Source organism: Cloeon dipterum, chromosome X (genome assembly GCF_949628265.1).
Source record: "Cloeon dipterum chromosome X, ieCloDipt1.1, whole genome shotgun sequence".
Classification (NCBI taxonomy): domain Eukaryota; kingdom Metazoa; phylum Arthropoda; class Insecta; order Ephemeroptera; family Baetidae; genus Cloeon; species Cloeon dipterum.
In genome coordinates, this window is record NC_088790.1 from 1,890,327 (window position 1) to 1,910,834 (window position 20,508).

The 20,508-nt window shown below is 42.4% G+C and overlaps 1 protein-coding gene across 4 annotated transcripts in view; it reads right to left on the bottom strand.

Annotated features, from left to right (window-relative positions):
* Positions 1–20,508, bottom strand: part of LOC135946791 (inactive phospholipase C-like protein 2) — a 62,640-nt gene that overhangs the window by 41,207 nt on the left and 925 nt on the right. The window lies entirely within an intron of this gene.

The following is a 20,508-nucleotide window of genomic DNA, read 5'->3' on the forward strand; positions in this document are numbered from 1 at the left end:
GAGAGACACAATTCCGCGAATTGCGGATTGGATTTGTGTTTAGCGTCGCGCAATTACCGCGAGCGGTGACGCCGGCGTCGACACACACACACACATAGAGAGAGAGAGAGAGAGAGAGAGAGAGAGAGAGAGAGAGAGAGAGAGAGAGAGAGAGAGAGAGAGAGAGAGAGAGAGCGAGTTTGTTTAGTGTTTTGTGCGCGTTGCAGCCCTCGCGCCACACAGCAAAGCACACACACACACACCTCTGCTGACAACATTCCCACATAGCCAGGCTATTTTTACGTGCTTGTTCCTTTTGCCAAGCGGGCTTAATGAAACTGGCCACGAGAGAGAGAGAGAGAGAGAGAGAGAGAGAGAGAGCCTCTCATGACACTGCCTGTTAAATGCTGAGGGCTAGATGGTCACGATTTTTACGAAAAAGGATTTATGTGATTTTTCAGTTTTTGTGTTCAGTAAAATTTTGGTGGTTTTCTCGATGAATTTCGAGACAAAAATAAAAAAAGATAAAGCCATTTCTAAAATTTAAATAAATTTTCGTTGATATCAAGATTAATAAATAACAAGGAAACTCTAAGGTTTTATTTTTTGCAAAACAATTAAATTCGTTAACTTCAAACAGTTGTGGAAATTTTTAACGGTTTTTTTTTAAAATCAGATTTGATTAAAATGGCCAAAAATTCCACACATCATTTAAAGATCCACTGAAACCACAATTTCATACATTCCAATCGATTCCCAAGGGTCAAAATAATTAATTCAATCAAAATTTTTTTGAAACGTGCGAGCAGAGGCGTAAAGCAAAAGACACGTTGCTTTGGCGCACGCAATGTATGAACCATTTGTTACTGCGCAAGCGTCATCCCCTCTCAGCTGTGACGTCAGAGGGGTGACGCTTGCGCAGTTGCCTTTGGGGCGTGGTTACCTAAAGGTAGTTGCGTAGCTGATGGAGAGCGCGGGAAATTTAAAAAAATCAGCATTTTTAAGATAACTCGTTTGAATTTCAAAATGGGGGCGAGGTTAACTCAAAAAGTATGAAAGTCCTCGCAGTCCTCGGTGCGGAGGCAAGTGGCCCTTGAGTGGGCTGGGTCCCTGTGCGGCCTGGTGCGCCCATTCAATCCGTTCGCGGTTTTATTGGGACCCGGAATTCAGCATTCGTGCTAGTGCAGTGCGCGCCCTTCCCGGTCCTCGGACAAAGATAAAAAGAGCAAAAAAGGTTCAAACGTTGCGCACCAAATCACCACGCGTTTTTAACAATTTTTTATCTGGAAAAAATATTTCTACACTTTGGAATTGTTTGGAAATAAAGTGTCAAAATGGGTATTTAAGAATAATAATTATTTTGCTCAAATTCATTTCAATTTGGTTCGTGAATGAGAAAAATCGATCGGTGCAGGTTCATTTTTCTAGTTCTGGAAGAAATTAGGATTGTTCCGATATTTGTGAGTTTTAATTGGTTTCATTTAAAGCAGAAAACAAATGTATACAGAAAACTGATGAATTTTTCAACTATCAATAAACAGACAAAAATTATCCGAATTTAAAAAAAATCCAAGCGCTAAAATTCTTTTAGGACATGGTGTGTGTGTGTGTGTGTGTGTGTGTGTGTGCGTTTGTGTGTGTGTGTGTGTGTGTGTGTGTGTGTGTGTGTGTGTGTGTGTGTGTGTGTGTGTGTGTGTGTGTGTGTGTGTGTGTGTGTGTGTGTTTGTGTGTGTGTGTGCGTGTGTGTGTGCGTGTGTGTGTGCGTGTGTGTGTGAGTGCGTGAGTGTGTGAGTGTGTGTTTGTGGCGATAGTCTCTCTGACACACGCGCCTTTGTCCCTGCCGTTCTCTTCTATTCTATTCTATTCACTCGCTCTCTCTATTCAACTGCTCTCGCCAGAGATATAGCCGAGCGCGTTTATTAATCCTCTTCACGGGCAAAAAATAGAAGGGAACGAAAGATCGCGTTCCAGAAGCAGTTTATCTCGAGCAAAATGAGAACACACACACCACAAAGAGAATACCACAAAACCACTTTTTTCCTTTGAATTTGTTGTGCATGAATTGTATGGATGTTTTTTGTTCGAAACAAAATTCATTGAAATAACTTTTTTGGCACAGTTTTGTTTCGTGATTATCGGTCATTATGAATGAAAGAAATTTATTTGTGTCAAAAATCAAAACTGACGAAATTTTATTCGTTTCTTCTCTGACCTCTTTCAAGTTCTGGGCATTAAATGAGCACGAATTATAGGTTTTTAAGATCTTCATTCCATAAGCATCAATTATTGTATCTGCAAAAATCAGTAAATTGATATTATAATTGGAATTGAAGAGGAATATCTCTAAAAATATAGTAATTTTACCGTTTCCCGCGCTTTTAGCAACGTTTGTGTAACACGGCCCCTTTTTAATTTTACAAATAGCCACACCCCGTTAGCCAGTTTACGATTTTCCCGCGCTTTGGGATCCATGCCACGCCTTTCTTTTCGAGGGGGAAAACGCCTTCATTAAAAATTTCAGTAAATGAATTTTTTTATTAATAATAATTTTTTGACAATTTTAGAAATTTGCCACGCCTTTTTGGATTTTCCAGAACACCACGCCACAATTTCAAAATACCCGCTTGTTACGCCCTCATCAAGTGGTCGCCGTTCACATTTTTTTATGTTTCCTGAGGATATTTGTCCATTTTCCCGATTTCCCACAATTTTTAAAAATGAGCCGACAAGTTTTTTAATTTTCCGTGGGAGTTACTATGCATGCTGAGATTCAAGAGAAAGAACAGCCGAACGATTGAGGAGTCTGCGAATTGCACGAGAGCAGCTTGGTCTGTGATAAATAATCATCTCGCTAATTTCCGACAGAAAAACTTCAAAACCGAATTGCAAGGAGAGGATGGTGGAAGTTTGACTGCTGTTGAAGACATTGCACGAGCTTTCAATGAAATTTTTATAGAGCCGCCGCCTCTTACTAATGCTCCCCAACAGCTTGGTTCAAAAATTTTTGAGAATTGTTATCTGTTGCGCATAATGAACTATTTTCAAGAGAACCAGCTGCTGCCACAATCTCAACATGGATTTTTGAATGGATCGAGGAACTATGACTGCTTTGTTTGAGTATGTGTTAACAATTTGACAGAAGCTCTGGAGAGAAAGCAGAAAGTGTTGTGCGTGTTCTTTGATTTGTCTAACGCTTTTGAAACTGTGTAACCAGAGTTCATTTTGAGAAATTTTGAACATCATGGAGTGCGAGGTATTCCACTACTTTGGCTACGATCAGCTTTTGAGGGTCGCGTCCTGTGTGTGAAGCTCGAACAAAAAATAAGTAAATTGGAGCGCGAGGTTTATTCCGAGTTCCAGCCTACGTTACGAGGCACTCTGCAAGGTGGCATTTTGTCCCCATTCATGTTTGACATAGCCATTTTTGATTTGGCACTCATTGTCAGGGTGACTGCAGATTTACTTGTCAGCTACGCAGATGATGCTAGTACGCTTGTATTGGACAAACTTCCGCGGTGATTGGCTGCGTCATGGAGAATTTGCTTTTGAGAAACTGCATTCTGCTACGTTTATGGTGTCGTTTCTACTGAAGGTTGTAAATTTCAAACAGGTATTGAATGTGTAGGGTACCTACATTCCGTCAAACAATGACCATTCTTCAACACACAAATTCACACAACAGACAAATCACATTGTTTGACGAGCATATATAAACCGACGCGACCCAATTCAAAAGAGAGAGAATTCCTGCAGCAGCCTAGACGACCGGACCAACCCTGAGGACAAACTGGACGAGGACCCTGTAAGACGTAAAGATCGCCATCGCAGCAGGACGATGTAGCTTCCGTCCCCGATGTTGTCGATCGCACGCCTGGGCTTAAGCGGTACCACACTTCGGATGCTGCGCCACGCTTCACCGAAGTCCCTGACGAACCCACTCGGACGCGTCCCGAGTCTTTAATCCGTCCCACTCTCCGAGCCTCACTACCACTACACATTCAGCCACGCAGCCCAGTCTACTTATTTCCGATGTCGTCCCATCTACCACAAGTCGCAGTCCACACACGCAGCCCACAACTACAGCTTTAATAAAATTCATAATATAGGAAACCACTGCGCATCATAATTTCTTCCTATAAATGTATTATGCTTTTGCTTATTCCCATCTTCAGTACGCAGTTGTTTTTTGGGGTTCGTGTCGGAGAGTGCGAGAAAAAGTGTTTGTAGCTCAGAAAAGATTAATTCGAGCGATGGCGTGAGTCCGTTATTGGTTGTCTCCAGGACCGCTTGAGCAGGCTGATCGGCCTTATTTCCACAAGTTTAATTTGCTGCCCATTTTTCAATTTACTTGATGGAATGCTACAATAAGTTCGTTCGCCGACATACTCGTTATTTTCATTTGGTTAGGAAAGTTCATATGGTCACAACACTCGTTCGAGGAATGATTACTTCGTCCCTACTCAGGTTTCTTCGGTGGCAAATCGAAACCCCCACATTTACATGCTTGATTTGTATAACCTTCTTCATGCACCGGTGCGAAATGAGGCTCAGCATCCAGAGTTCGAGAATATGTTGAAAGTATTTGTTTATTCTAACAAATTCTATAGCTTAGATGAATTTCTCAATTTCAGATCAACAATGTAGAGAAACAATTACACTTTTTATCGCCTCGCACACAGATGAAATGTATACACTTATGTTTTCAATTTTTCTTTGTGTGTTTCAATTTGACTAATTTGTAAATACTCAGATGGTGTTAAAGTAACTTTGTTACTGTACTGATGTATAAATGCAAATAAATTATCTAATCTAATCTAAAACCACGCCCGTTTTTAAAAATCCCGCGAGCTATACCCTGTTCTTGCATTCATATTATTTCGGCGGCAAAAAAATTCTTGTGCCATGCTAGTCGAGCTGGACTTTTTGGTCGGAAAAAAATCCACTTTGGCTAATCCGACCCTCAGGAATCGATTGGTGTGCTCAGAAACTTCGTCAAAGACGGTTTTTATTTGAAAAATAAATAAACGCGATTCTTATCCAAGCGATTATTGTCCTTGAAATCGGTTGTTTTTGTATACATATATTTCTAGCAATTCACCGTGTACAAAATTGTAATTTATCTCTTTAGACAGTTGGACAATTGCCTAAAAAGAAAAATACAGAAGAAAACAACAACTAACTGTTTCAATGTGAAGTATTTCCATATTAATTCAGACCTAAATAGGCTACGTCATTTCATTTTGTATGAGACGCACGTGGGAGCATTTTGTCTCGTTATGGGGGGATTAGAGTGTAAACATAATCGGATTAAGTTACCGTTGCGCCCGCGGTTAACTGCCTCCAAGAGCGCAGATGCCGCCGCGAAGCAACATATTCTCGGATCAATTTCCAAGTCAAATTTAATTGTGTGTCGCGTTTGATCGAAACCACCGAGACGAGAAACAAAAACAATGATCACTGTCGGTCGGCAGCGAAACTAAAAGAAAACACGACCTTGGGACCTTCTATAGAAGACATATATATATAGCTTTATCACCGCGAGATGCGTGATCGAATCGAATCGACTTTTGACTTTCATCTTCATGCAAAGAGCACAATTTTAATTCAAAGTATTGAGCGAGAGAGTCGGTGTGATGCATAATCAGTTCAGACTTTCATCTCGTGCGATAACAATTTATTTTTCATTCAAGTCAAGGCTGAGTTAGACTATTCTTGTATATTAGTGTCAAATATTTTATGTTGTTTAAAACACGATGAATCATCGATTTCCGAAAGATAACAGATGGATATTTTAAGAAATCACAGCCTCCGCGGATTCTCTAATCGCGGGAATTTCGAAAAGAGGTGTTTTCCTTCCCGGTTCCTTAGAAAAATTAAAAAATGTTGAAAGCGCTGGAAAATCGAAGAATTTTTTCACAGATCGACTGTTTAGAAATTATAGAAGGGGCGTGATATCCTAGTTAAGAAAAAAGGGAGTGTGACAAAAGTTTTTGAAAGCACGAGAAATCTGTAAAATTTGGCCGGGAACTTAAAAAAGGGGGCGTGGTTTTCCTGAAAATTTATGAAAGATTGCGAAGCTTGTGTTCAAATAAAGCTTCGGAAAACGTATAATTTAACTTTTTAAGTCGCGGTAATTTCAAAATAGGGGCGTGGTTGTCAAGAAGGCTTGGCAAGTTTCACAAAGCGCGGGAAAATCGTAGAATTTTAACGGTATAACACTCCAGAAAGCTGATTAACAGTTATTTTTTAATTGTATTATTCCTAGCCGGAGATGATATTTTAGAATAAAACTGACCAAAACCGATCTGTCGGGCCGATTTTCTATATTTATATCATTTTTCCTGCTTTCGTATATAAAATTTGTTAAAATCAATTTGACTTCCAAATTTAAAAGACTTCCTAGGGAAGCGTAATTTTTTGTTGGCTGAAATATCTCTTCAACCCCTATCAAGGACACGTGAAAAGGCATAAAAGCGGCCGCGGCACGGAATATTGGGACGCGAATTGTACAAAATATCGGTTGGTCAAGCATCCGTGGGAGAAATCGATGCGGGCAGGGGGTGTGCGGGGGTGCAGGCCGGGGGTGGCGCGCAGAGACACATTTTTCCGCCTGCTTTGCCGCCCGCTGCTGCGATGCAAGGGGACCAATTGGTAAGTCGTATGTGTGTGTGTTTGTTGTTGCTGGCCTGCTGGGGTGGCCTGCGGCCTTTTTTACGATTTACACATCACAGCAGGAAGCCAAAAAGTGTGGGCGCGTTCGTCATTTGCAAGTCATCTCATATCTCCCGCGGCTGCTTTCATAATTATACATACACGCCAATTCCGGCAGGCGCGCAGCCTCATGTTCTATTAATTTCGCCCATCCAGTTGGCCATGCCGGCTGTTCGCTCTGTATTTGCATTTCAAATAAAATCACAACGAGAAACGAGACGCAGCCTCTGGCAACAAAACGCCTAGCACCCGATTTTCTCTCTCAGCGTTGAAATAGGAAACAGTTCATTCCGTGTCAAACCTTGCTCTTGGGCGCTTTTGCGTGAAAAACAAACTAGTATTTATTGGCACACCTGTTCATATAACTGATTTTAGATCAACCCTTGCCTCTCTGAAAGGTTTTAAAGTCGATTTTGCAACACGTATGACACGCATTCTTTTTTATTTTAAATATAACAACGCTTTTCCCGCCAATTTTGACAGCTGCCACGCCTTCATTTTTAAAGACCGTCTTTGACGAAGTTTCTGAGCACACCAATCGATTCTTGAGGGTCGAATTAGGTAAAGTAGATATTTTTCCGACCAAAAAGTGCAGCGCGACGTGCGTAGCACAAGTAGAACTTATTTTCCCGCCAAAAAATATGAATGCGAGAAGTGCGCATGTGTCAGAGCTGACAAAGAAGTCTTTCGTAAAGGTTGTCTCTCTGCAAGTGCTCAAACCAGCTCTGACGCATGCGCACTTCTCGCATTTACGTTCATGTTGTTTTGGTGGGAAAAAAAGTTCGCACGTCACGCTGGACCTTTTGGTCGGAATAAATATCCACTGTACCTAATTCAACCCTCAAGAATCGATTGGTGTGCTCAGAAACTTCGTCAAGGATGGTCTTAAACATGTTTTCCTTCGCAGCCACGCCCCCATTTCAAAATACTTGTCAATTCTAACTGATAAACGTTAAATGATACAATTCTTTCGTGATTTTTATGGCACGTGAAATATTTTTATCGAGTTTTCCAGGGAACAAAGCCATCATTTTAAAATTACCGCGAATTACACACCATCTTCAAAATGCTACTTTTTAAAACTTTTAAGTTGCTTTTCAGAGGCTTTTCGTGGAAATCGATTATTTGTCGATATAAAATGGGAAAAAGGCAACAAGTCTCCTTTCTCAATCAAGCAAGAAAAAATTTTTCTAAGAATATGATAGATCACCGATTCTCACTTATCACGTGAGAATGATTGTGTACCCAGAAAGGAAAAGGAAATGGATTGGATATATTCTTTTTTCTCATAAGGAAAGCAATATTGAATAAAACGCACTGCTTGAGGGCCAAATATCTTTCTGGAGCACGTGATAAAAATGAAACAAATCTAAATCAAATTCTAGAAATAAATGCGTTTTACCGACAAAATGATGCAGGAAAGGTTGTCAAATGTGGTTTGAAGATCAGAAAAAAATGAGGAAAAGAACAAGTTGTCTTCGATCAAGAATCTTTTTCTAACCCAGCCTTTCCGGGAAACCGTATAAAATGTTTTCTTCTGGTGCATTCGTTGCAAAAGCGGCGCGTTTCTAGAGCACCGAAGCGAGCATTGTGTTACAATTAACGGCCTCCCTTGCTCTCTTAATTGTTCCAACTGCGCTCGGCTCTTTTCCACTCCACTCTTAATGAGAACCACGAGACTTCCCATTTTAATAATGATAACAACTTTCAAGTTCGGAGCAAGTTTTGAGAAACTATTTTTTCCTGCAGATCAATAATTCAATTTATTTACATACTTTATAGCATGGTCAATACAGAGAACAGGAGCAAGTTGCACACCGTACAATGAAATCGCCATCTATAATGCGAAAAATCCGAAGCTGAACTTGATTTTGGCACGTTCAACCCTTGAGGAACATGACAAAACTTTATAAATATTTCCAAACAAGCAGAGCTGCTGACAATGAGAGCTTCCTTATTTCCAGACCAACGCGCATTCGCCCTGCGCATATCAAACGAAGCAGCCCGCGTCTCAATTGGTGTCAAGCGAAAGCGCACGAGTTGATCTACAACATATTACCGTGGAAAATAAAACAACTCAGAATTTCGAGAATTTCGCGATCAGAAATTTCCGTTTTCGTAAAGAAAAGAACGCGGCAGCAACAGCTGGCGACAGTGGAGACGTCTGCCCATGCCCAGAGGTAGGCGAGAAACACGCAATTCGAGTAGTCACGTGACTCAATCCCGATATCTCACTGACTCACTGGCTAAGAGCAGGCACGCGCATATTTTGCTTGTCTTGTAATACCCCCACTCTGAGGTTTGTGACATGCGCAGCGGAGTGCGCGCCACTGCTTGGAGGGAGTGGAGGGGAGAAGCAAGAGAAATGCGCACGCATCAAGGCTAAGGCTAATGTGCGTGCCTGCTCATTAGGTTATGGAGGGATTGAGTCACGTGACTGCTAAGTGTGCTTCACTGCTTTTGCTGGGCATGCGCAGATGTCTCTACTGTCGCCAGCTGTTACTGCCGCGCGAAATTCTCATTGTCAGTTGTTTAATTTCCCGCGGTCCTATGTTCTATGTTGTAGATCAACTCCGTTATAAGGCAATTTCTAATGCAAATCGATGGACAGATATTAAATTTGCTCGGTGGGAGCCGCCATCGTACAGAACTTTTGATGTGAACCTGTCTGCAGGCGTGCAGGATCTTTATGATTAATTACATTACTTGATATGCGAGAGCTCTCTCGTGTTAATATTCAAGCAATTAGACCAGCTTTCCGCGGAGGGAAATTAAACGAAAACACTGGGAAAGAGAGAAATGTCGGTGGATTCAATCAGAACGGCGCAGAACAAATAAAAATCTGCGGCGGCGGGAAAGATTGGAACGCGCCCGCCGTGTGTGCGTGTTTGAAGAGCATGTGTTATTATTTCGGCCGCCCTTGGCCCATTTCGCGCGAGACGCCCCTGCCTGCCTGCCTCGTGTGTGTTTGCCCACCGAAAACACACACACGAATCGAGAAGGAAGAAAGGCACACCCCCGCAACCTGGCCTCTGCTGACATAGCATGGTTCGGATGTTTCCATAGAATTTTGGAAATATTTTACTTCGAAAATCTCCTCCAACGGATTCACAATGAAAAAAATTATCGCGGGAAATTTATTGAAAAGGAGGCGTGGTTCACCAGTAGGCGCGGTAACTGTCAGAAAGCGCGGGAATTTGGAAAATTGACGGTTTTAGCTGATAACCCGATGGAATTGAAAAAAAGGGGGCACGGTTTCTACAAATATTAAAAAAGTAGGCGTGGCACGTATCGCAAAGCGCGGGAAATCGTAAAAGTTGACGTCTCATACTCACTAATTTTCCTCGATTTTAATGAAAAAAATCCATGAAATTATTTCCTCCCTTTTCCAAACATGTGAATTGCAACCGAACCCTTTTTCCGTCCCGCTGCGAGCGCTCTAGCACCTGCCTTTTCCTTTTTAGCTCGCTCGGGTAGAAATAACATGCAAACCGGGCTTTTTTCTTGCCGCGCTCTGCCCGAGTTAGCCTCAGTGAACGCTAAATATAGGCCATTATATGCAGCCGCGCGGCTTGCTTGTTTGTGGGCAAAAAGTTTGCTTTTTCCTGCAGTTATTTAGACCCCCAGCGTTTGCACCGAAATAGCAATCTCTTTTATGCATGCACGCGGCACTGGTTTATTCCGCCTCTTTAAGGGTTTCTCACTCGACGCTCGTGCAAATGTGGCAGTTTGATGCTTCGCGTGCGCCACAAACGGAATCACAAAACTTGACCGACTCGACGCAGGAAATTAATTACAAACTAAATATCCGAAATTTATTTTTAGCTGCGCGGCCTTCCAAGTTAAACAGTAACATTCTTTATTTTCTTAAATTAGACTTAACGTACGAAAATCTCGGTAAAACGTTATTTCCCCGCGCTTCGTAAAAAGAGCCACGCCTTCTCCATTTCTAATTTTCCGAAATATCAGGCCACCGTTTATAAATTCCCGCGATCTCTCTGAAAAAATCTAAAACTGTACATTTTCCCGCGCTGTGAGGCTCATGAGACGCTTTTGAAATTTAGGCGAATTATGATTTTTCCCGCGCTTTGTGACACGTGCGTTGCCTTCTTTTTCTTAACTTACAGGGGAACAATGCCCCTAACTCGAAATTTCAGCAAATTTGTTGTATAAAACGCCATATTTAGCAATTTTCCCGCGCTCCTATTAAAAAAATCCCGCGGTTTTATCAGTATAAACATCACATTCACGGTTTTCCCGCGCTTTTTCTACACGTACCATGTCTTCTTTTATTATTTTCCTGAGAAACACGCCTTCATTTCAAAATTCCCGCCCTCCTCCAGAGATTGACAAGATTTTTAAAACACCCAGCTGTCTTCTAACAGTTAAATCATGGTGGTGATCGTTTTGTTCTCGAGAAAAACGCGACTTTTACGCATCGTGAAGCAAAAGTCTTACAAGTCTTCTGTATAAACGTTCGTCCAAAAGTCCCGCCTTTGTGATTCAGCATCAAATTGGTGTATTTTATACCTGTAGTGGCGGGCAAATGGTGAGAAATAACTTTGAAGCACGCAGCAGACGCCGGCCATTTTTACCACCATACATTATCCGCGCGCAAACAAAGACTAACGAGCGAGCGGCCCAAGTTTGGGCAAAAGGTCGGCGGCGATAATTAGTGGAAATTAGAAAGTGCATATAAATCAGCGGGTGGCTGCGGCCGGGAATGCCGTCGCTCCACAGTCGACACGGTGCAAAATGCCAAAGTTGAGGCGAAATCAATAGAGGGGGAGGGGGCGGGTGGGAGCTAGGGAGGGAGGCTGGGTGCGAGCTGCTCCGAGGGACAATAGCCGCCAAGTGCATGCCGCGACAGCATTGTTTTCGCCCGCGCGGAGAATCGCAAAGAAAAATGAGAAATTGAAATGCGATTGCAGGCGTCCTCGAGAAATAATCGTACAAGCCGCATTCGCTTTTTGCCTGCCCGCCCGCCCGCGGCCGCCTCTTCACTCTTCAAAAGGGGCTGCTAATTGAAAATTTGCCAGCCAACTCGTGCCAAGAATATATACTCGCACGCGTTCTGCCTCTCGCGAAATTGCAAAACGCCTGAATTGACACAATTATTTATGTGACGAGTGACGAGACGGCGACACAGACACAATCGCAGCTGATTGTTGCACATCGGCCTGCCGTTTGCAACGACAATCAAAAGCAGAGAATTGCTTCGGGCGCCGATTGCCCATTCTTCTGCGCCCCTATAACGATATTTTCCCGCGCTATGCCACGCCCCCACATAAAAATCCCCGTGAATTCTAAAGTAAAATGTCAAGCTTTACGATTTTGAGAACTTGTCCCATTAAACCACGCCCCCATTTCAAAATTCTTTCTAGTTAATCCTAGTAAAAAATCGAATATGATTATTTGCGGAAATAGACACGCCTCCTTTTTTGGTTTTTCCGTGAGCCAGGCCTCCATTTCGAAGATACCTCGATTTAAATTCAGTTTTACGATTTTCCGCGTGTTTGTGTGCCATTTTTAACTAGAAAACCACGCCCACATTTCGACACAATTTTAGGATTTTTCCGCGCTTTTCGACAGGTTGAACAATTTCTGAAAGTGGACCCTTTTTTAATTAGATATCTACGCCCACATTTCGTCAAACTATACGATTTGCCTGTATTTCATAACATACCACACCCTTTTTTAAATTCCCCGGAACCATTCCCGCGATTTCTTAATAACAACGTCAAATTTTAAGATTTTCGCGCGCATTGCGAAATACGTGCCACGCCTACTTTTTAATTTATCTTCCTCTGAAAAAGCAGCCATCGGCCATAACAAGCAATATAATATATTATGGGCCTTTGATTGATCACGAAAAAGTCCCTTCTGCAAGGCCGAAACCCCAATTTTGCATTTAGCCGGCGTGAGGCGCGAATCAATAGCCTCGCAAACGAGATTAGAGCAATTTATTTGTCGGGGCAGGCGGCAGGCAGCAGGTGCATTGCGCGATTCAATTTGACGCCGTCTGGCGCGTCGCGAGGACTCGAATTTAAATCGCATTAAGCCCTCGGTGCAATGCAAGGCAGCCGCGCGCAGCCCTGGCGTGCCACACTATTCGAACGTCAGCAGGCAGGCAGGGGTGGCTCGCCTTCTTGCCCTTGGTGTCATTGACCCACTTCCACTTGCAGCCACACGATTCGAACAAGTGCATCTGACGCGTCGCGCGCGCCTTCCACTTAATATATTTTGCCTCTCGCACCAGTCTCGAGCCAATAAACCACTGCCAACATTTTCTTCAAGCAACACAACCGCGTCATTGCTACTGCTTTAGATTCAGTCCTTCTCTTTGTGTTGCGATTTGGCATTAAGGCAAATTTCCAAACCATTGATAGTTGTTACTGGGCTGGTTCCACGAGAAATTATTTGCAATTTTTTGTTGATTGACCCTTTTAGTATTTTTGGTATGTCACCAAGATTTAGGTTCTACCCTCGGAACATGCCTGGGGTCAGATGAGACCATCAGAACAGGTTAAAAATCGAAACATGGTGTCAGGGCAGCCCTCGAGCGATCTGTAACCTCTTTAACGACGCCTTACAGGCTCTATCTGTATTGGTTCAAATTTCGAGATTTGCACACACCGTTGTTGGAGATGGCCAGGTCAAGAGCTTTCAGGATATGTTCAACTCGACCCTTTTGGAATACATCAGGGCACTCTTAGGGTACTCAGGGCGTTTTCTGATGACTCTCATAATGGGTCGAACCTCACATATTCTGAAAGCTCTCGACTGCCATTCCAACGGTGTGAAGATCTTGCAAATCAAATTAGTACAGATCCACTCAGGCGTCATTGAAGATTCTACCGATCGCTCGAGGGCAACCCTGACGCCAGGGTTAAAAAATTACCTAATTATTTGGCTAAGGTAAATAGTAAGAAAATCCAAATTGCCCTGAGGTCAGACATGGCCATCAGAACGAAACCCTGACGCCACTTTAACGACATACCTCATGGGTTCTGTAATTGTTTGATTTGCAAGATCTGAACACCGTTTGAACGGCAAAATCAGGATGAAATTTTGGAATTTGTGCAATTCAACCTCTTTAGGGAGCCTCCAGGGTGCGCAGGAACGAGGTTTAATGCTCTGGAAACATTTTTCCAAAGGGTCAAATTCCTAAAGCACCGTTTTAACAGCACAGTCCGTGGAAAGTTTCGCAAAGTATCGATTCGACTTGTTGCCGCCGCACGATTGTACGTAACTTTTTAATCTGTGCATTCTGCAAAACCTTTTCCGCAGGTCAAAGAGGAATAGAGTTATTTTTTCCACTTGAAAATGCGATAAGCCAAGTGCAGCGTGACCAATGTTTATGATCGGATGTGTGAGCACGCGTTCGCCGGGTTGGAAAAGCCTCTTTCGCTACCGCTTTTCAATGGCTGCTTCTTTGTTGCGGTGGCAGCCGCGATGCAAAATAACGACAAACACCGCATTTTGCTTTGGCTTTGATCGAAACGGGAGGCAATTGGCGAAATGCTTGCTCGTTTTTCCATATTTCACATATTTTTTTATATAAATTTGGCGTTTTCAGATGTAAATTGCTTTTCCACAGTTTTAAAATTACATAAAATATGTGTGCCGAATAAAAAAACCGGTTTTTCCTAAAAACCAAATTTGTTGCTGGGCTCGGCAGGTTCATTTGCGAATGAGCCACTTGTTCCGTCCCTTTTTATTGTTCGCTGTGTATATATGAAATATGAAGGGAGGCGAGCAAAGCAGTCTATCGACACTGCCGGCGGCATGGCGCTTGCTGGGCAAAATATATTAAAAAAGTGGAGTATATATACTTCTTTCGTTCTCTTTGAAAGCCGCGCCGGCTGGCCGACCGGCCGCTTCTCAAACAGCATTTAGACTGGCGCAGGAGCGTCGAAAATCGGCCTTTTAAGCCGTGTATGTCAGGCACGAAATCTCCAAAATCTTCTTCGAGAATTGTACCAAAGCTCGTGAGCTCACGAATGGGGAAATTGGCCGCACCGACGATTTCATTTTAAGACTTAAATAAAGATGAGCACCAATTTCGGAACTTTTGGCCTATTTAGTATAAGTCTTTTTGTTAGATCCACCGGTGTAAAAATCGTGCAAAACTTTCGGTAATTTTGAAACACAATGATTATTTGTTGGTAATTAATCGTTTTCCAAAACGTCCCCAAATCTGCTGGTTTATTTTCCGATTAATAATCGATTAACACGAAATAACCGTCAGAAAAAAAGCTAGAAAATTGTTACTGCACAAGTTTCTGGAAATTTTATTAAAGGAAGCGTGGCACATGGCGCATAAAAGCGCGGGAAAAAATTTTTAAATAAAACGTTATAACTAATAAGAATTCACGGACTCGTCTGCCCAAAAAATTATAAAGAAGGCGTGGCACGTGTTGCAAAGCGCGGGAAAAGATAAAATTTCAATAAATTTACCGATTTTTTCAGCTGAAATCCTGATTTTCTGCAATAATACTCAAAACGTTTATAAAAAAAACCCACTCGAGCAGCGGATTTGCTGAGAAGAATGAAAAAAATGAGGCAGATTTGTGAGGGTTGTGTAAATGCCGTGTGAAGCATGTGCCAGTAACACGAGCAATTTCATTTTGGAAAAGCGGCCTGTCAAACGCAGCAGCTGCGACACACGCGGACGTCAATTCTGCGTGCACCGATTTGATTTGTTTTCCCCCGCACCAGACATCCGCCCGACGCGAGCGAGACCATAATATAATCCTCGTGCCGGGCATCAATTAGCTCTCTGTTTTATATTCACTCGCACGTACACACACAGCCCAGCAGCAGCCAAAGCCAGCCCTGTCTTCTCTTCTCCTGCCTCTGTGTTTCTCTGTTCTCGAGTGAGCCGAGCCGATACTTTCTTTTTACGAGCGGCACTAAAATTTTGCACTCTGTTTAGCTGCCTCCAATCCCAATTGTATCCATCTCCTCTCGCTAATGAAGTGCCAAGCAGCAGTAAAACTTTGAGAAACGATAATTCAAATGTTTCTTTTTCTGACACACTTCCAAAATCGATTAATCGGTTATTTTGTTACGGTTTCAACAAGATTTAATCGCGTTTTTCATCACACTCCTTTTTTAAATATCCCTATCCCTAGGAACCTTTTCAAAATTATCGTGGACTCCCAGTAAAAACGTCAAATCATACGATTATCCCGCGCTTTGCGACACTTTGCTCCCATTGAACCACGCCCCCATTTTTAAATTCTTGCAAGGCATGTTGTCAGTAAAAGCGACGATTATAATGATATTACCAACATTTGCGGCAAAAAACACGCCTCCTTTTTTATTTTTCAAAGGAGCATTTTGAAATTTCCTCGATTTAAAAAGATTTTCCAGTGTTTTGGACCCATTTCTTAATTCGATAACCACACACACATTTCATAATTTCAGATTGAACTCAATTAACTTTACGGGTTTCCCGTTTTCTTAACACGCCACTTCCCTTTTTTAAATTCCCCAGGAAAATTACCGCGATATCTTGATAACAACGTCAAATTATACGATTTTCCTGCGCTTTGCTACGTGCCACGCCTATTTTTCAATTTTTCCTAGAGTCAATTAATTTTTCGAATTTTCCGCCGTTTTGGCATTTGTCATGGTATTTAGCGTATTTAGAGTCACGCCCCCTTTTAAGGGAAACATTTTGGATAGAATGAGAAGCATTTTATAACGTCCTCGAGTACTCCTTTATATAACTTGGTTTGCAAGATAAGATTATAGGATTTGTCCAACACTCGAGAAAACAAACACGGCGTCACTTTATTTCTCCGCGTTCAATCTGTTTGCCGAGATGAAATCAGCGTCTTCCTTTTTTTCGCGAGTTTATCGCGCAGGTTGTGTGGCTGGCTTGGCTATAGCCGGACAAATTGCACCCGAAATCGAGCTCAAAGCAGGGGCGGATTTGCGTTTTATTGCCGCCACCCACCCCGAGGGCGCTTATTTCAATTTGCAGCGCAGTGAAAGCAGCGCCGGCACACAAACACAACAAGCCCCGTTTCGGCGTGGAAAAATGCTGCTGCGACGAGAGAGAGAGAGAGAGAGAGAGAGAGAGAGAGAGAGAGAGACGAATTGGCACTCGCTCGCTCGCTTATTCCTCAGCCTGGGCGCCGCGAGCAACAGTTTATTAGAGTATACAGCCGCAGAGTTGGGATTTTTAGATATATGTTTTTTATTTCCGCGAACCTTTCATTTATTTTAAGAAACAAGTCCCACCGAAACACATTTTCGTATGCTCCAATCGATTCCTTAATATTTATTCCTAGCAAAAACTGTCAAAATCACACGTTACTTTGGCGCGCGTGTTGTCAGCTGCGAGGGGGCGACGCATGCGCAGTAGCGACCAAAAGGTTCATGAGCTACGCGCGCCAAAGCAACGAGCGTGTTGCTTCTTTGATCGGAAAAATTATTTCGACCCTCCGGAATCGATTGGAACATACGAAGAAATTGTTTCATTTCCGTGGCATGTGTTTAAAAGCGCGGGAAAATTGTAAAATTTGGCAATTTTTCTTAGATTCGCAGCTGAAGTAAATCCTGATTAAATACCGATTTGCTGATTTTGTAGATATAAACAATCGATCTTTAAAAATGCTATGAACGATATAATCCCTTTGCGATTACATTGGTCAGAATTTTCAGCTTATAAACATGCGTTGAAACCCCTTTGTATAAACCGCCTAAAATCCAACCTCATATATGCACCCGCGCACATTCTCGGGTGGCGAAGGAGGCAAGCATCTTCATTCTCTCATCTCTACGCAAAATTCCATTTGCCATTCTCTCCTGCGCCCCAGTAGCGCGCGCAATAATCGCCATCTTGGCGTTTATTGACACGCCGAAATTTAGCCTCTTGCGGCTGGCGACTGGCGAATCAGTCAGCCTCAATTATTTTTACAGCATGCAAACTGATAATGAGCAAAAGATGGAGATGTAGAAAAATGCTGTCAAAACCTCTTCATTAGTCAAATCTCAACTGTCCGCTCTTTTGGCACCATTCCAAGAGTCGAGTTTTTTTTAGACACGAACGAATCTATATTTTGTCTTCTAGAGATTGGATAAAAGTTTCTCAAGTGTCCAGAATATGAATAAATGTTTTCAATTGGGGATTCAGAGACAAGCGCGTACCAACACTTTGTCAAAAATAAAATAATGAGGATAAATTCGTGGCTTAATTTGAAACTTATTTCACTCACTCAGTCAGTAGTATTGAGGGACTGCACATTTCCCGTCTGGTTTTAACGAAAACATAAAAGCAAGAATATATTTTTCATGATGGGGGCATGGCTCTAAGCAGTAAAGACGGTTCTACAAAGCGCGGGATCTCGTAGAATTTAATTTTTTACTGATATATACCGCTGGAATTTTAAAATGGGGGCGTGGCTCTGAGCAGTAAAAACGGTTTGCTACGTTAGAAAAAGCGCGGGGAAATCGTAAAATTTGATTGTTCACTGAGATCTCACCGGAATTTTTAAATGGGGGCGTCGTGCCATGAAAAAATGAGTACTTGCCGAAATCGTTAAATTTAACGTTATTATTGCGATTTTCAGCTGTCAACGTGATCGCAGGCACAGTTTAATATCGACATAAGCGGTTTTGTACATCTGAATGATGTACATGCCTGCTCTTTGTGTGATTTTTCTCTTTTTTGGCTGGGTAAAAACCAACTCTTTTGCAAGGCAAAGCAGGCTCCGCGTTTGAAAGTGTTTTACTGCTCTCTGTACATACATTCCATTCCAGCACAGCAAATAATGTATGGAGCTGGAGGCTGTGGGGGCTGCAGAAAAAATGGTCGATTCCCTTGCCTGAGCTTTGGCCGGCAGTTGGCACTCTCTTTTGCTGAATAATTCAAAGGCGTCTTTGGAGAAATTTCAATTGCCGGCCGTCCGGTCTGGGTCTGTGGGTCGAGCATCGAACATAGAGCAGCAGTTTGACGAGGCCGCCGCCGAAAAAGCCACTCGAAAGGACAAAGGGCACACGGCAAACACGTGCTTTTTCTTGCTGGCACACACAGACCGACAGACGCAAAAACAAAGTGTTCGCTCTCTGGCGTCTCTGCAATTGTTGAGCAGGAGAGCGAGCGAGAGGACGCGACCACTCACCACTCCACTCCATTCTGCGCTCTTTCTCTGTGCAAACAGCCAAATTCGCCCCCGTGTCCCGCTGACACCCTCGTTTCGCATTCAGCTTTGAGTAAACGAATAAATTACAACAGAGTGATGCCACTCTCACCACACCAATTTGATTTTCTCGCTTTGTTCTTTTCTCTTTTTTCTCGATTGACAATCTTATTCATGCTGTCACCGCATGAATTGATACGCGTTAATTCGGCATTTGACTTTCAACATCTTTCCTCAACCTTGGCACGGATTTTTATTTATGAATTCGGCCGTGATTTAAATAGAGCAGATGTGAGGTCCGGATTGCGATCTGTGTTGGTTCCCGCCGCTCAGAAGTCAATATGGCGTCGAAGACAGTCCAACGGCCAATCAGAAGCGTCGAAAAAGAGGCGTGCAGACCTAATAATTTCATTCCCGCGTATTTAGTTACATTTCCAATAGCCTGATGGTCGATTCACCAATTACCGGCGAAATCAGGTGTAGTAAAGAAATAACAACAAAAACTATTCATTGTGCTGACGCTTTTTTCATGATAAATTGTCCAAGCCAATTTCAGTTTACGTTTTAAGCCCGCCATTTTTTCTATACCAGACGCCATATCTGACCGTCGCGTGAATCCGGACCGCGGTGACAGGGAAAAAATGTCTTTGTCCGATGCACAAAACCGATTAATGGTGATTTTTTTAGATAATTGCGATCATGTGTGCTTTTTAACATTTTTAGAATCGAATTTTTTTCTGAAAACCAGTAAAATCGATTATTTAATCGGGGATTTAGCTTAAAAACTTAGATTAAACTAAACATGAAATGATTTTCCCACGCTTTGTGACATATATGTGCCGCGCCTTCTTTTTAAAATATCCAAAGGAAAACGCCCCCTTTCCCCGCGTTCTTACTTGAGAAGTCAAGTTTAGCCATTTTCCCGCACATTTCAACAAGTTTAACAATTTCCGAAGAGCCACGCCCACATTTCGAAATTCCCGCGAATTCGTAATTCAGTTGCCTAATATTTCAATTTTCCCACACTTTTTAACATGAGCCACGCCTTCTTTTTTGAATTAACCAAGGAAACGCGCCCCCATTTCAAAATTCTACCAAATTATCCCAGTAAAAGCGCTGGTTATAATGATTTGTGGCAAAAGACACGCCTCCGTTTTTAATTTTTCCGATGAGCCAGGCCTCCATTTCGAAGATTCCTCGATTTAAATTCAGTTTTACGATTTTGCAAGTTTTGGGCACCAATCTATACTGAAGAACCACGCCCACATTTCGTAATTTTGCAAAATATCTCTCTAAAAACAAGTTGAACAATTTTCGAAAAGCCACGCCCACGTTTCAAAATTCCAGCGAATCCGTAAAAAAGATGTCTAATATTTCCCGCGCTTTTCAACACGAGCCACGCCATCTTTTTTACTAATCCGAGAACCACGCCCCCATTTTAAAATCCCCGTTCTCTCAGAATCCAGTAGAAGTGTTTCTAGATAACCCTGTCGGAAACAAACCTGTTAAATTTCAGATTGTGCCAAATGTCTGAAAAATGTCCATGTTTTTTCGCTCGATTTTGATTCCTCTCATAGCTTACGGTTATATAAACCATCTTCAGAATTCCGTATAAATAATTTTTAGATTTTTGTATCGGTGCTTATCCACTTTCAGATTTTGT